General features: G+C 30.1%; 1 protein-coding gene across 2 annotated transcripts in view; it reads right to left on the reverse strand.

Moving 5' to 3' along the window:
* Atet (ABC transporter expressed in trachea) overlaps positions 1-3,109 on the reverse strand; it is a 160,802-nt gene extending 157,693 nt beyond the window's left edge. The window contains exon 1 of one of the 2 annotated variants that reach the window (XM_067052570.1): positions 2,978-3,109. The gene's annotated coding sequence lies outside the window, so the exon portion shown is untranslated. Of the gene's footprint in view, positions 1-2,973 lie in introns of both variants that reach the window. The other variant, XM_067052571.1, reaches the window with a different exon arrangement.
* Between the last annotated feature and the right edge of the window lie 11,356 nt (positions 3,110-14,465).

The following is a 14,465-nucleotide window of genomic DNA, read 5'->3' on the forward strand; positions in this document are numbered from 1 at the left end:
TTTTACTATTATAACTGAAATAATTACTTTTTGGTTTTTGGATATCATCATTTTATAAACTATATAAATAAATCTGAGAATTAAATATTAATAAATAAATGAAAGAATCTTTTAATAAATAAGTAATTAAAAGATAAATAAGATTCATTAGAGATTTTAAACACAACATGAAAGAAGTGTTCATCATCACAAAAGAAATTATGATGAAAAACCCTTGAAGAAAAAACTGCAATATAATTGAACCATTCATTTCAGAAAGGAGGTAAGTGCAAAATCGCCAATGTATACAGTTTTTCGAAAAATTGATTCGATTTCTAATGTTATCGTCTTCCGCCTTATTATAAAGCATTGAAGAATTATAAAGCAATGAAATTGTAATGTGACAGTTTCTTTTCCTAGATTACTCAAAACCTTTTTTAGAGCTATTGCACTTTATAAAATAAACTTAAATTTTGAAATCAGCACTTTAAACGAGATTTATACTTGAAAAAATGTTGTATATCTCACAAATTAAAAATATTTTAATTCAAAATCACAAACATGTATTGTAGAATGTTATCATCTTCTACCGTGAAATTTTTAAGCAATCAAATTGTAGAGTTTGGAAACCAACAGTTCGTCCCACATTGAAGGGCTTCGTCAGGGTTGATAAGAATGAAGTTCTGCTGGCATTTGGAATTTGCCAAATCAGCCTGTCAGCGCTGAAGAAGTCCTGCAAAGTGGGGCGAAACCTTGGTTAATAATAAATAGTTTTTTGATACTTTTATTGACCGTCACTCGGACTATCTTCCTCCAATCTAAAACCATAGTTGCGGTTTTTAAATTATATATTTTTAATTTGTGAGATATACATTTTTTCAAGTATAAATCTCGTTTAAAGTGCTGCTTCCAAATTTTAAGTTTATTTTATAAAGTGCAATAGCACCAAAAAAGGTTTCGAGTAATCTAGGAAAAGAAACTGTCGCAACACTGCAATCTGATTGCTTAAAAGTTACTAGGCAGAAGATGATAAGATTCTAATAGAAATCGAATCAATTTTTCGAAAAAAAAGTATACATTGGCAATTTTGCACTTACCTTCTTCCTGAAATGAATGGTTCAATTATATTGTAGTTTTTTCTTTAAGGATTTTTCATCATAATTTCTTTTGTGATTATAAACAGTTCTTCTATGTTGTGTTTAAAACCTCTAATGAACCTAATACCTATTAAAGATCGAATGTTAAGTATTACTTATTTATGTTTTAATTATTTTTTATTATATTACTATCTTCTTCCAACATTTTTTTTAGTTTCCAACCTCTTTTTTGTTTACTATAGTTTATTGTATGTTTTATATCAATGTATGTATTCAAAAAATATACATATAATCTTTTATAATATATAAATGGTATACATTTAAAAATAGCCGTGTTTTTCTTTTTTTTATTGAGATTTTCTCTTTTTTTTATAACACCAAACATAGATAAAGTTTAAAAAAATAATGCAAACATATATATATATATATGTACAATATTTCTTTGAGACCTTCTTAATGATCGATCTTTAGGGCCCTTCAGTAGTGATTAACTGAAAGACCACGTATGTAAAAGCATCATATTTCAAGTGTGAAAGAGAAAAAAATGGATCTGGGTGAGGGTTTTCACCGAAATGTTACCAGCAAACTGATGTTGATTAACACTTATTTAACAAAAAGACAAAAAAAACCAAACATTTTGTAATTGACACAATGATGCCTATTTTTTACGTCGGTCAATGATAATGACATTGTCAACGAATCAGTTTAAATGAAACCAAATTTAATTAACAAAAGCTATTGACATCTTCAGATTTTCTTTTCCATATCCTTCCTAAAACAAAATAACATTAATTACATCCATACAGAATACATGGAAATGGATTATGTTAGGACGAACTGGTATACATATTCCATTTCCATGTATTATGTACTTACTTTTTTTTTTTTAACATACTTATGTAATAAATGTTATTTTATTTTAGAAAGGGTAGGAAAAAAAAAAGAAAACATTTTCACAGTAAATCTAAAAGATATTTGTCAAAAACTCGGTTTATTGTATCCACTGAAACTCACCTTTATACATACATCAACTACAATAAAGAAATAAGAATAAAAAATAAAGTTAATAAATAATAAAGTTAAATCGGCGTTTACTACACAAATCATTTTCCTCGACATTTCAGTAACGTTTAAATACTAGTGTATCAGTAAATAGTGAAAATTATTAATATTATATAATATAATATTTTGTATAAAAGTAGCGGTTTTTTTTTTTATAATGAAAATTAAATATAATAGTTGTGAAATATCAAAAAGTAGTATCATTATTGAAGAGAAAAAAACAACCAATATTTTATATAAAAGCATTTATTGCTTGAACTCAAAAGAAAACGTTTATATCACGTGAGACAAAAATATTTCAGGATTGGTAATTATAATTAAATAAAAAACAAATGTTTTTTAAACAGATAAAATTGATTTATCTTATTTCAAGTATTTTATATTTAATTTTTATCTTTTGTGCTAATCATGCACTTACTGGCATCGTTAAAATTACAATATGCTCAAATAATTCATGCTGAGAGGGAAACTACATACTAGTTCGTTTTAGACACAAACGATTGATATAAAAAATTTCTTATTAAAAAAAATAAATGCAGTTTATTTACAAATATTTGACCTTAAGTTAAAAAAACAAAAAAAAGTTTAGCATTGAACGCATGATCACATTAAGACGACCAAATTACAGTGTTCCTTTATAATTAGAGAGCACATATTAGCAAAATTAATGAAAACAAAGGGATTGAACAGAAAGATCTGTGAGAGTTTCCAAAAGCCACCCCCTGACGTAAGGTTATGATACGCAGGTCACGGATCTCATTGATATCTAGGGAGGTTTGTAAGGCTGATATAGTGAGTACTCCAAGTCATGAACTGATATTAAAGTATTACTTACTTACAGAATATTGTCATGGGCGAGAGTTTCAAACAGACGAAGGTCCAAGACTAGCGAGTATTGACAGGAAAGAGGCCCTACACGTTACGAACCAGCTCCTAGCAGCTGACTAGGTTAACTAAGGCCACAGCTTGTGTTATGGGGGGAGTCGAGTAGCGCCGAGCTCGGCCCGAACATACCCGAAGTCCTTCCTCAGCAGATTTCTTGGTGTTCTAGATTATTACTGTCTGCGTTACAGGGCTGTCGATATCCTGGGAACAATGCCATGTTTATTTTTAACAAAACAAATGCTACCATAGTATAACGAAAATGTACTAATTTATCCATAATTAGTTTACAACAGTATTCATATCAATTAATACTACTGAAATATTCGAGATTTTAATCAAATAAACGGCACCAAAGTGCATAGGGCACCATTCCGAATATATCCAGAATGCTTTTTTCGAAATTTGGGAGTACCTAAGAACATATTTTTGCTCTAACATAAGCTACACTATTGGAGAGAATTTTATAAAATTGATATTGGACTATTTAGGTTACAACCCTACAAAGATACCTTATATAACCTTAGTCTAATTTTGTTGATGTTAAATAATTTCGTAATATTACAAAAAAAAAACTTTTAAAAACACGCTTTATGAAAAAATTAGATTGAGAACTTCATGATAATAAAAAAAAAAAAGTCTGCCAAGTACATAGATCAATACAGCTTCTTCAATATTTTTATCTTTTTTTTTTTCATTTAGATCTTTTTTTTTTACTTTTTATCACCATATTTTATTTTATGAAAGTTTCTTTTTCTAGAACTCATCCTTTATCTGCATATTTCTATTATTTTTTATTATCGTTATTATCTATTCTTCATGATAAATGATTTGTCGAAAATAAAATTCACAGAACAAGTCGGGTAATTGTATCTAGAAAGGATTTTTTTACAGGAATAAAAGATAGAAATTTACAAGATGTCATAAAATTGATAAAACTTACATTAAGTTTTCCCAAGAGAAGTAAACCTGAGGTGTATCTAGGCATTGCTCTTTGTGTCGGCATAGACTTACAGTGTTCTGTTCTGTTGTATGTAAGTATGCTGTATAATGATCTCAGAAGACTACGGGACGTTATTCACCTTCAGTATATATCATCTACTAGCCCTTGCAGGATCTACAATTGTTTATAGTTTTAAACTATGTCGAGTTAACTTGTCGTATTCAATAACAACCTATTGTTTTTTTGTTCTTTTAATTTATCTTATACCTAATTACGACAGATGATTAAGCTTCTCTTTGTTGGTTAAAACATCATGTCGTTCTACTTGATATCAGCGCTATGTTATGATGTTTTACTGGCAAAGAGAATTCATGAAGTGATTCACCGCTGCTGACTAAGTATTTACATTCATTGTACTACGTCCATTCTGCAAACCAATTGTTTATGGCGTCTCCTTGATGTTTCTCACAGCGCCTATCAAGAGTTATCTCATGATAAATCAATGTAGTATTAAAAGAGGGTAGATAATTTGAAACAATATTTGGGACAATGATTTTTAAAAAATCCTGTTTTTCTATCTTCTTTTTTTTTATAAACTGCAGTATAACGGTTCCAAAACACTTTTTTCTGTTTTCCAGATTCATGAATGGACAAGATATGGACTATAATTTAATAGACGGCAACTTTGGAACTAGACTCCAACCTTGGGGCGCACTATGCTGGGGCACAGGCTAAAAAGGTTTATTTCATTTTAATTATTATAAATTTATTATAAACAAATAAAATGTTTATGATGAATTAATAAAGGTCTTATAAAGTTATAAGTGATGTCATTGTGCAATGAAATTAAAAATTGCCATTATAAATATTATGTTCTTACCGACTATAAACTATAAATGAAAAATGCCTGACCGACCGTCCCTACTCTCGTCCGAACTCCTGAAAAGGGGGCCACAAAAACTCAATAAAACAATTTACAATGTTCAATTTTCGGCTGTAAGGTTCAGACGTCTATGCCTTTTCCGTCCGGTGGCCTTCCTGGGTTTGTTCTTCTATGGCAAGGATTCAAATGGCCTAGCCCAACAATAGTTTTCCAACCGTATAAGTACGAATTCTTTCTAATTCTGGTAGAGTTCTTCGGTTACTAGCTGAGGGAAATCGTAGTTGTAGAGTTCGATTTCGCTCAGCAATCTGGCCCACAGTGTATCAAAGGCAGTACAGTCTATAATGATGTGCTTAGCAGCCTCCGGACCAGCACAACCAGGGCATTGAGGGTCGATATCCATCCCGTGGCTACGAAACTCGACTCAGGATCCCCCATGCTAGTAGTTGGAAGTATGACAATCTTTCAAAATTTCTATTTCGACTTTTTAACAGAAGTACAAGTTTTAAGGTTCCATGAGTCCAAATAACCAATCTTCCAAAATGGCCTGTGCATAAACAGTCCTACTCAAAAACGAAAAGTCGTATGAACCCGAAATTGATAAGATATTTGTTTCTTTTATTTATGGGAAAGCCACTTAATCACCCTTTGTCTCTCCATGTCCCTCTTTCCAACCTCACTCCCAATATGGTATTCATTTATTAAGACTTGATATAATGATTTTAAACATCCTGTTAATGATACTGATAAATAGTCGATTAATATAATAAACCATTTAATTATGATTTGTACCATATTCAGCTGTACTGCGATGGAATTAATTCATTTACTAATGTTTATAAATTTATTTGGAGATAGTATTCTATTGTAATGCAAATAGTAAGATGATATCTTACGCAACGACAAACTAATACATTAGGCCCAAATACAAACCTAATTAACGGAACTCTTTTATCAGATTTATTTCACACTCAATATTTTTCAAACCAATATATATATATATATATATATATTTAAATATTTAATTTTTGTTCTTTAATTACATCAATACATATATTAGAAATATATTTTGGAGCAAACTACGGTATAGAAATACAATCCACCCATTGTAGGATTAATGCAACGAAGAAAAAAAGGGCAAAACAAACAATAAAAAAACAAGGATACATAAAAATAGAAAAGAGCACTTAGTTTATCCAATCTATATAATAAAAGCCGTCAGTGTATTCTTTCGTAATATTGTGGGTAATGTATGAACCCTGCTCCATGGCCTTTTATATATAATTTATATTAATAGCAATTGTTTGATTACAAAACTTACAAAATTAGGGAGTATAAATAATTCATTAATTTAAGTTAAAAAAGAAGAAATTAATTAAGTAATTAAGGTGTCAAATATAAAAATATAATTGACTGAATAGTTTTGCAGAAAAGCAATGAACGGCGAGTGGATGGATTTTTTATTGGATTCTGCGTTGCTTTAAACATAAATTCTAAAATTTTAAAGGAATTTAAAATTCTTTTTGAATTATTGCCCATCATTCTTTTTTAACAGGGGGGCCAATCAAATCGGTCTGGTATATGTTTTATAATCTTAATTGGCATTAAAAGGGTTAATAATTTCTAAGACACTTTTTTAATTCAATATCTTTAATTTAAAAAAGTAATTAATTTAAACTTTAAAATCTGAATATTTTAGTATTCTAAAACCTGTGAAGAATATTAAATCTTTATATGAACTTAAAATGAAATCCATTTACTAAAAATAAATCTAGCCCGTAGAAAGCCTTTAATTCGGTCACAAGATCGATCCTCCTCCTACTTCTCACAAGTTCAACATAGATTCCTTGTACTCACTGTTTTTATGATATTTAAGAAGATATAGGCATACGTGTATAAAAACAAACTACTATATTATTAGAATTCCATCCTTATTTAAAAATATAACATTTTTTTAATTCATTCGTAATAAATAGGAACATTTTTAATCTAAAGAACTCGTTTTTACTTTTTTTAATTTTACTCTTCAATAAGGCCTTTAGCGGTTCGAGCTCTTTTTTCTCTAGCTTTGGCTTTACCACTGAGTCCGAAATCCTAAATTTATATCAGAGACCGTCATGACATTTCTAAAAAACAAAACAAAAATAACAATCAAATTGTACCGATATTTCCTTGCGGTCTTCAATCGTTTTATTGCTACAAAATCGTACTAATAATATTAATCTTCAATAACTGTAAAACGAATCGTGTTAAAAAATACAATATGTAATATGATGAGCCAGGGTGGCGGTCAATGTTAAACAAAATATATCTAATTGAACATTTATTCATAATATTACTTAATAGTATGAAAATATTTAATGAATTCCTACATTTCACTTATCCTTGTGATAGGCCCGCTTCCATAAGTCACACCAAAGGGCGCAAGTATCAGCATGATACAGCCGTTAGAAACTCACAATTGTTTTGTACTTTGTACATTCAATTGAATGTGTAAGGGGGGTATTAAAGGCCAACTCTTATTTCGACAAAAACGAGGTTTCTTTATTGAACTAAAAACAGATAAAAATATACAAAATCATTGTCTGAGAAATTCTTTAGAAAATAATCTATCCAAGAAAATATCGTTGAAAATGATTAGAGCAATTAGTTAGCTCAAGATTGAAAATATGTATTTGTTAGTACACACCACAGTTTTATTGATAGCATCTTCATCAATAAAATAGTCCCACGTATCCAATATACCGAAATATTTCTGGAAGGTCCGATGGTACCGAGAAGATGGATCAAAATGTAGTGTTTGTCAAAATGTTGTTTTCTCGTATTCATTGGGTTTTTATTCCACTTTGATTCATTAGTCACCTTCCCTCTTTTTTTCTCATGAACATTTTAAAAAATTCTTCAAAAATAGTTAAATAGTTCAAAACAATACAAAATAACTATGGAATTAGACAGTAGCAGGTAAGAAAATATGTATCTTATCTTGTATCTTATAAGATATGATATCTTATCTTATACATATCTTCTTACCTATATAATATTATATTTTATCTTTCACTGTTATCAATCTGCTAATGTCTAATTCCATGGTTATCAATCAAATATTTTATATTATTCAATTCAATATTTTATAGAGGATTATATCAAAAAATGGTTCATGAAGTTCCACTCCCAGTTGCCGACAGTTAAAGGAGCAATGACCTACAACCTGGGAAACCCAACCTCAACCCGAAGACTGAAGCCAAGACTGCAGCAGGACATTCTTTTATGAATTATTAATACATATAAAATTAATTCAGAGTCACACTACCTCTATTTACTTATTATTATTATTATTCATTATTATTTTTTTTTTCTCTTTTCTTCTCTCTTCCCTTTTTCAAATTAACTTGTTTCATTTTACTATTAGAAGGCAATTGTTTGTTTTATTTAAGTGTACCATTATCATTATTTTTTGTTATTAATTTTACTTTCCTCTTTTATTAAGAAGCATTATTCTTATCTATTTATTTTATTATTCTTTTTTTTTCTTTTAATAAGAACATTGTATATAGTTAGGGGTGTCATTTGTATGACTATACCCCCTCATAATCAACTGTTATAAGTTATATCAACCATGTAAGGCCAACCAGGCCGATCTGGTATAAAAATAAAAAAAATTCATATTTTGTATAATTCCAAATTTGTTAGTAAACTATTTCTTTTCAATTTTATGTTTCTCTAAATAATGGTTATCTCTTTTTGTTCTATAGCCCTGATGATGACCTGAAACACAGGTCGAAACGTCGGCATGAATAAATAATTTTTTTATTTATTTATGTTCTTTTTGCTGACCGCACCCCGACCATCTTCTCTAATTATAAATCTACGGTCCACAAATCTACATCATATTATGGAAATCTAAAGGATTGTTTCAATTCAGATAATCCCTATCTTTGGAGATACGACTAAGATTATTTAATAGATTGCTATTGCTGGTAAAATGTATATTAAAGTGATAAAATATTTTTTACGAATGTAAATAAACCCCCTCATCTTCATGATATCGTGCGAGTATGAGGTTCATACTAAACATGTTAAAATTTGCTTAGTAGTGATTAGTAGAATTTTGGCAATTTTCTAAATGAAATTTAGGTTGATAAATACCCTAATTTTATTTGTAAGATGAAGTAGTGGATAGAATGGATATATGTGATGATTGAAGTGAATCTTATTTGTTTTTCCCTTTGTCCATCATCTTCCTACTCCGTCTGGTTGGTGTTAGTGTCAATTGAATCCCTCATGCTGTATTTTCTTATAATACACAAAACAAAATTAAATGACTTCTTAGGAAGCTTACCCTTAGATGATAGCAACTTCTTTCTTTCTTTATTACTAAATAAAATAAAGTTGGATTGAGTTTCTTACCTAGACAAGGATCATGCTGAACACAAATTGGTTTAGCACGAAACACATTCCTATACTCGTATATACCTTTCTTTGGCAATAAAATGTCACTCACTCATTTTAACCACACACATAAACAAAATTAAATTTCAATACATATACCATAAACACTCCAATTAATTATTCTAAAACAAACACTTAATGAATAAATAATGGTTGAAAAATCAACCAACACTGACCTTCCTCTTGGTCTAGGAACGAATCTAAGTGTCTAGCTGGTCAATACTTCTTTTTAGGGAAAAACAGGCCTTGAACTCAATGGATATAGAGCCGGTAGAGCTAGGAATAGCTAAAAACAAATATTATACAGTCAACTATTATTCAATCTTTTTGAAACTACGTAAATGTAATAGAAACTTTAAATGCATGTAAGCTAAAATAGTAGTTAGCATGTTAAAATTGACAAAAGCGTAATGAATTCAAAAACAATTAATGAAAAGCCCTTTAGATTTATAGTTATTGATGATCGACTTCTCGCTGAGATATTCATTTAAAATATATTATTTTTACCTTATTTATCGGTTAATCAGATCCTGTTATTATTTCCAAACCTCAACTCTCAACTGAAATCCTTTCTGAGATTTAAGATGAAAAAATCAAAATCGAGTACCGTTCCTACTTCTAATCATTTTTAAGTATTGTAGAAAACTTACAATTTGTCACCAAAAGTTTTTACTTCTTTGTTTTTCTAAATAGTTCTTAGGGATGGGATTTTAAAGTTTTTACATATTCTTTTCCATGAATTCTATATACATTTTTATGTCCCCTGGTTAAATTTTGTGATATTTTAAGCAACTTGGTGGTACTTCAAGCAATAATTCAAATTAGAAGGTCCCGTGGCCATCTTCTTTTCAGACGCCTCGGAGGATTATCAGGGATTGTTAAGGATGAGAGATTAAGAACTAATGGGTTAGGATGGTTAAGGAGTTTTGATTGAAAAAACGCATATCTGTTTTGGGCCAAATCTGCAACGAATGTGATGTTAAGGTCTTTGTGGATAAGTTTATTTGTAACGTAATAAGGAGCATCAAGGATTTTACGTATGATTTGGATTGTAAGGATTGGATGCAGGAGGAATTTGATGGTTTGGTAGAGCCCCACAGCTCAATTCCATATCTCCAAATTGGTCTGATTATCATAGTGTATAATAATTTTTTGTAGTGAATTCTTCTATATCCTTTTTTCCGATTTTCAGTAATACCACAGGTATGGCAAGACTAATGAAGGAGTGTGTTCTTCTGGTCCTTAGGGCTACTTATAAAAACACAACAGAAGACTAAATGGGAATGTTATAAGACTGGGAATTGAGGAATAAGATCAATGATATTAGTGTAGGGAAGAGGCGGGGTCTTACCTTATTGTATTTTAAGGATGAGTGGCTTATATCCAATAATAGTGTAAATTCATTGGACAATAGTGGGGTAACCAATTAGGTCTATGCAAGTAGGAAAAGAAGGTATAATCCATAAGGGGGAAGACTTCGAGGGAGCTGACTCAATATGCGTAACTTATAAAATAGACAAATGGGAGTAACTGATGGAATGACAACTTGGGCCTGATAGCTATTTCTCTTATGATAAGGCCCCTCCATATGGGCTGGTAAAGTAAACAAAGAAAAGATCAGCTGGTTCAAAATTGTGGACCATATATGCTAAGAAACAACTATATAGTTTATAAATGAATACTTACAATAATATTTGTTGAATATTATTAATAAAAATAGCTTGTGTTGACTTGTGAAATGCTACCGTTACGTTCATTGTTTTTTATTACATACAGTTTTTTCAACCGAACAATTTGAAAAATCTACGTCTGGTTAGATAGGGTTACCTATTGTAAAAACAAATTATGACAAAACGCTTTGCAATGTTATAGCGAATATTAAAATTTCTTTACAATCCAATATTATTGATGCACCAGGTTTTACAAAGTTGGCTCAAATCTTGGCTTTCAGGCCTATTGAAGATAGAACGCTTTAAACAAAACCCACGATTATTATTACAAAACGAGCAAACAAAATTTTAATTTATATTTTTTTACGACTCTTCGGTTCCAATAACATTTTTAAAACTAATTCGAAATCAGTATGGCGTAATTCGGAGTAATGTGAATTTATAAAATTAATCATTCAAAAACAAACGTATTTACCAAGTGGCAGACAAATTTTCAAAATCCTCTTCAAAACTTTGAAGTCCTCTAAAGCTAGTTACTGACTCACCAATATTTGTGCTAATGGTCATTATATTACAGTAGCAAATATGTCAAAAGAGGATTGCAGAAATGTCCTCTTAGCATCTTCAAACAAAACGTAGGCAAAATTCAATACATACAAATGTATATAAATATGCTTACAGTTAGCTTATAACCTTTGTAGGATGAAGGTCACACCAGCGGTTCTTACATATTCTAAATATTTAATGTAATAAGTGAGAAGGAAAAAGAAACCTAAAAAGTTTCTTTTTCCTTTTCACTTATTCCTAGCTCTTATTCTCAGGTAGGTTAAGACCAGAAGTCTATACAACGTAAAATATGAATGTTAGGCACACTCTGCTTCATATTTCAAACCTCTTCAAACATTAGGTAACATTTGTGAGTAGTTACATTTTAGAGAATTCAAAACATTTTTATAATAGGGTATTCATGATCTTCAGTTTAACATGTTAAAGTGTGTTAAATGGAAAAACATATGTTAAATGGAGAAATATTTCCTTCTTTTACCATGGCAAAACGATATAACATATAACATGGTTGAGAGTTTGTTACTAGGTCTGTTAAATGGAGAACGACATCAGGCAACAGACCAGCCGAGCTCGTCATCGTTTTGTTAGTTGTGTTACTTGCTCGTAGTTTGTGTTTTGATTTTGTTAGCACGTTTTTAAAACAAATAAAGCAATGAATGGCAATAATAATAATGTAATGGCAGTTGTCAATTAGCTCATCTTGATTCTCTTCCCCACAAGTTAGAAGATCAACTAGGCACTCAGTGGCCAAACTTTCACACGACTTCCACTTTTCACTCAATTTAGGCATGTTGTAATAAATTACTTAGAAGTAAACGATACGTTCACTAATAAGTTTTGTAAAACTTGTAAAGTTCTTATTTTTAAAGTAGATGAAAAAAGTGGTAACATGCATGAGAGTAACTAAAAAGTACTTTCCACGTAAACAAAAAATAATTAAATAATTACGTACGTATCTACAAAGAAGAAATAAATGATATAGATTACCACATACCTTGTTCCATGCCAAAATCTTGAGCATTACATTGGTAGAGGTTAAAATTAAAAAATAAAATCTATTTTTTGCCAGTCCTCGCTCTCTCTTATTTCAGATTCATGCTTGAACCAAAGTTAACATTCATGCACCGGGATTCATTGAATCGACTCTTCGGAGAATCTCGTATGGATCTCAACTGCGTCTACGCTACCGCGACTCATTTTTACGATGGATCTGTTGAGGCCCAATATTTTATGCGTTTCCAGAATCCCATCCGATTATATACAGGGTACCTCCCTAGAGTCAATTTTTCATTTCATGAAGACCACCATAGAAATAAAAGTCGACCCCTCATACCGGATTCGAACCAGCTCCGTTGCAGTCACAAGCCAGTTAAAGATGGTGCTTTAACTCGCTCGGCTACAAACAGCCTTAAACAATTTTTGAAATCACACATGAAAACGACCCTTGGTGCTGAAACAGTGTTTTGTCGCAGAGCAGCGTCGGGACTGCAACCGAGAGCAACGCATCTACGCAGCTTGGATTGTGAATCACATGGGTCGACTCAAAGAATCCCAGTGCGTATTTGCTATATATAGGTTATATACATAGGTTCCAGTCGTAAAGGTTGTGGGATATTCTGCTTTAAGTTTTACTCATATTTGATAATTTTTATTTATTTCACTATTTCCTTAGTGCTGTTAGACATAGAGTAGCCTCAGTCCATTTTTGTTTGTCTCTAGTAGTTATTCTAGTGAGTCACCGAGTTCCTTTCCAATCGCACATTCCAATTAAAGAGTTATTTTATATTTTCAATTAACTTTCAAGTCTTTAGAGCAAGCTATATAGTTAAAATGGTTTTAATTTATTTTTCGAACTTGTTTGAAATTAGCTGATAGCCTGGTGACAACAGCGTTCATGAGTTTTAAAAATTAAAAATTAAACTTTTTTGGTTTTTATTGTATTGAGTATTACTATATTTCTTTATTTTGTGTGCTTTAATTCCTACTATTTATTGCGTATCATTCGTATATTATCTCTTTATTTCCATTTCACCAATATTTTATTTTTATCTGACGTTTATTCCATATCATTCTGTATAGCTCTGTAAAATTCCTCATAGTTGTTTCTTATTTCCAATTTTTAATATTTTTTTGTTACTTACGAAAAATGTTTGGTTCACTTTTAGCAACTTTATGAATACTTAAAATTCTTATCGTAACATGCTATTATTATTTTCGTTACCAGGAAATAAGCCATTTCCATTCAAAAATTAACACCAAAGCTAGAAAAAGAGAAATGGTGTGCTAGTTCTTTTGTTTAAAGTTTCACCTTTCTATGTCTAATATTACCTACTATATGTCTTTATTTTGTGTGATTTCATCCCTAATATTTATTGCATAAAATTGTATGAATGTACTGAATTTAGTCGTTAACTCTTTATTTCTATTCCATCAATATCATTTATTAATTCTCTCTACCACTTTTATATTATTATTATATATACCTCTAAAATTTTCATCTTAGTTATATCTTATTTTTTATAACATAAAAGAAGTACCTATGATGTGAACCAAAACGACAATATTCAATGAATACTTCCTTTTGCCACATTTTTCGTATTTATTTTGAATAAGTTGAGGAAGAACGTACATAACATGAGGTATTTTTTCTTATATAATTAAGTCTTCTGAAAAACAGTGGATTTATATGTTTGATGATTATAATTATGATGATCCATAATAACGGACATAATATGATTAATTAATTGTTTATTTATTATTGTTATAGGAAAATGATTTATACGGCTTTAAAAATAATAGAAATCGTTGGCCAGTTAATGAATTCCACATTCATTTATATCTTGATATCGATTTATTCTTCATCTGAAAACAGCTTTCGATAAAAACAACCCCACGGAATTTATAAGAAAATACCTTGATAAATCATCAAATCA

The sequence above is a fragment of the Halyomorpha halys genome, unplaced genomic scaffold (genome assembly GCF_000696795.3).
Source record: "Halyomorpha halys isolate HHAL.00 unplaced genomic scaffold, Hhal_1.1 Scaffold913.1, whole genome shotgun sequence".
NCBI lineage: Eukaryota > Metazoa > Arthropoda > Insecta > Hemiptera > Pentatomidae > Halyomorpha > Halyomorpha halys.